This window comes from Moschus berezovskii, chromosome 1 (assembly GCF_049115385.1).
Source record: "Moschus berezovskii isolate FMDL1 chromosome 1, NW_MosBer_1.0, whole genome shotgun sequence".
Taxonomy (NCBI): domain Eukaryota; kingdom Metazoa; phylum Chordata; class Mammalia; order Artiodactyla; family Moschidae; genus Moschus; species Moschus berezovskii.
In genome coordinates, this window is record NC_142460.1 from 133,973,932 (window position 1) to 133,977,860 (window position 3,929).

Genomic DNA, 3,929 nt, shown 5'->3' on the forward strand with positions numbered 1-3,929 from the left:
TCCGGTCGCCTCCTCTCAGCAGCCCTGCCGCGGAGGCGGAGCCTGCGCGGCGGGGGGGTGGGGTGGGGTGAGGGGACCGCGAGCTCAGTGGGTGCCGGGAAGGCGGCCCGCCCCGCGTGCGCGTGCGCGCTCCCTCGCGAGGAGGCGCGCGAGAGGCGTGCGTGCGGGGCCGCGTGCTCCCTGGAGGAGGCGTGTCCTTTCGCCGCCTGCCGCGTCCCGCAGGGTCCGCGTCTACACGCGTCCAGGGCCGGGCAGCTGTGAGGAGGGGAGGTGCGTGCCGCGTGGGTGGGGCGAGCTCCACCTGCCTGCGGACAGATGGAGGGTCACTTTGTTCGGAGGAAACCCGAGGGAGGATGTGAAACAGAACAACCCGTTTTTGTGCGGTTTGGCTTTGTTTATTTGCCTCCTCACCAGAGGCCTCCAGCCGCTGAAGCCGCCGACCCCGAGAGGAGGTGATCGGCTGCTATGGCTGCTGCGGCCAGACGGGGTCGCCCGCCCCGTTCCGGACGGGCTGGCCCGCACCGCTCCCGGGCGAGCGCTTGCCCGACCAGGTTGCAGGCATTCCTGTTTCACGGGAAACATTCGCAGCATTGCAGAAGGGAAACTTAGTTTTGGGGTGTTGAGGTATAAGCACGTATATGTGTGTTTTAAAGGATACAAACACCATAATGACTTGTCTTTTCATTCAACAAATATTTTTCGAGTGCGGATTGCATGCTGAGGGCGAAGTGAAGGTTTAGACTACACCGCTAATCAGCCCAGACACCTTTCCTGTCCTCATGGAGCTTTCGTAGAACCAAGTACTCTCCTCTAAAATATTTGCCGTGTATCCCGAATTTGCCATACTTTCTGGATTGTAAAACATCCTGGATGGTGACTCAATCTATTGAATATTTCTTCAGCGGTGGAGGAAGAAGCACTATTCATGTAATCACTATATATGGAGAAAGTAGGCCCTGATCAAAATCAAGGAAAATTAATCATGACTGTATCCCCAACAGCTGGTAGAAAAAGAACACAGCTCCCAAAGAGTTGCTTTCCTGTGACCTGAAATCTCAAGTGACTTAGATCCATAGCTTGGAGCCATTATGGGCTGAAAAAGCCAGTATTAGTATAACCTTAGCAAGCTTGTTAAAAAAATAAGGGATAATAATAAATATTATGGTTCCAAGCCTTACTTAAACTGTTCTAAACCAAACTGAGTGACACACCAGCAAAGAAGAGATTAAGGGTAGTGTCTCACCTAGCACCCTGGGTTTCCTCGGTGGCTCAATGGCAAAGAATCCGCCTACCAATATAAGAGACAAACAAGAGTTCAGTCCCTGGGTAAGGAAGATCTCCTGGAGAAGGAAATTGCAACCCACTCCAGTATTCTTGCCTGGGAAGTCCCATGAACAGAGGAGCCTGGCAGGCTACAGTCCATGGGGTTGTAAAGAGTCAGACAGGACACACTGACAACAATATGCTCCCCCAGCAAGCCTGTTTCATATGGCAACAAGGCAGGTTCTTTAAGGTGAGAATGTTATGGACAGAATTCAGAAACTACTAAGTAAAAGACAAGAATTTCCAAGCTTTAAAGATTGTACTGAGGGACTTCCTAGGTGGTCCAGTGGTTTAAAATCTGCCTGCCAATGCAGGGGACAGAGAAGGAAATGGCAACCCACTTCAGTATTCTTGCCTGGAGAATCCCAGGGACAGAGGAGCCTGGTGGGCTGCTGTCTATAGGGTCTCACAGAGTTGGGCGCGACTGAAGCGACTTAGCAGCAGCAGCAATACAGGGGACACAGGTTAGATCCCTAGTCTGGAAAGATCCCACATGCAGGGGGGCAACTAAGCCTATGTGCCACGTCTACTGAACCTGGGCCCTGGAGCCCCTGAGCTGCAACTAGGAGACTGCAAGCCACAGATACTGAAGCTCGCACAGCTAGAGCCCCTGTGCTCCACAAGAAATGTCACCATAGTGAGAAGCCTGCACACCGCAGCGAAGAGTAGCCCCCTTTCACTGCAACTCAACAAAGCCTGTGTGCAGCAACAAAGATTCAGCGCAGCCAAAAATGAATAAATTTTTAAAATTGTATTGAGACAAATCTTGATCTGTGCCTACTCATATGTGGAGTTTGCCTAGAATCAAGTATCTGAGTTTAAATCTTCCTTGTTTACTGTTTGTTTTCTGTTTGTCTCATCTGTTCTGTTTTTTCCTTTCATGCCTTTTGGAGTATTTTCAATTCTATTCTCTCTCAACAATTAGGTTACTTGTGATATATTTTTTATTCTTTTAGTAGTGTTTCAGTTATTTATTTCTGTGAACAAATGCCCCCAAAACTTATGACTTAAAACAACAACTCTTATTTACTTATGATTCTGGATTCTCTGGCTGAAGAATTCAGCCAGGGCATAGTGCAGATGGCTCATCTCTGCTCCACCATATCTGGAGTCTCAGTTGGGGTGGCTCAGATGGCTGGGGCCTTGTTCAGGGAGGGTCATATGTCTGTTCTGGCTCTTGGCTGACTTCCCTGTTTTTTTTTTCCTACAAGAATTCTTCATGTGACTAACTTGGGCTTCCTCACAACATGGAAACTTCTCGGGTTTCCAAGAGGGAACATTTCAAGGGGACAAGTCTCAATGCACAAGCCTTTGGTTGAATCATGCTTAGTAATATACTATCAGCCAAAGCAAATCACACAGCCAAGCTCAGAGTCTACTGGGAGGGGACAGCTGGAGGCTGGGAATATTGGGAGATACTTAGAATAAAAGCAGATCACCTTAATCCAATCAAGGATTAATAATCAAAAGTTACTCCCAGGGTGTAGCCCTTTGGAATTCCAGCTTGTTTTTTACCCACCACTCCCCAGTTACTCCCCTTGAGGCAAGAGAGAACTCTAACTAGTTCTCAACCTCTCCTCTACTGTTTTCAGAGTGTCAGTTGGCTCAAAGGGAAAAAAGGCACCAAAATCTGGACTCACCACTCTTGGATCTAGGCTCCTTATACTGCTAAAATTTTACTGCTCCAAAAATGTATCTCCTCCAAATGTCTGCCTCAGATGTGATCCCTTGAATATAATGCAGTAATAAGATCTTCCTGAAGAACAGAACCCAGAGCTGACAGATTAACTAATAAGGGCATGGACTCCTTGCTCCAGCCAATAGGATTTGAGATGCTCTATGGATCAGTGACCACTGTATTTCTGTCTTCCCTTTTCTGAATAGGAGTTTTAACAACATCATGTTCCTTATCAGTTCAGTTCAGTTCAGTCGCTGAGTTGTGTCCAACTCTTTGCGACCCCATGGACTGCAGCACACCCGGCCTCCCTGTTCATCACCAACTCCCGAAGTTCACTCAAACTCATGCCTGGAGAATCCCAGGGACGGGGGAGCCTGGTGGGCTGCCGTCTATGGGGTCACACAGAGTTGGACACGACTGAAGTGACTTAGCAGCAGCAGCAGCAGCAGCAGCAGCATGTCCATTGAGTCAGTGATGCCATCTAACCATTTCATCCTCTGTCGTCCCCTTCTCCTACTGCCTTCAGTCTTTCCCAGCATCAGGGTCTTTTCCAATGAGTCAGCTTTTCGCATCAGGTGGCCAAAATATTGGAATTTCAGCTTCAACATTAGTCCTTTCAGTGAATACCCAGGACTGATTTCCTTTAGGATGGACTGGTTGGATCTCCTTGCAGTCCAAGGGACTCTCAGGAATCTTCTCGAGCACCACAGTTCAAAACCATCAATTCTTCTGCGCTCAGCTTTCTTTATAGTCCAACTCCCACATCCATACATGACTACTGGAAAAACCATAGCCTTGACTAGATGGACCTTTGTTGACAAAGTAATGTCTCTGCTTTTTAATATGCTGTCTAGGTTGATCATAACTTTCTTCCAAGGAGTAAGCATCTTTTCATTTCATGTCTGCAATCAGCATCTGCAGTGATTTT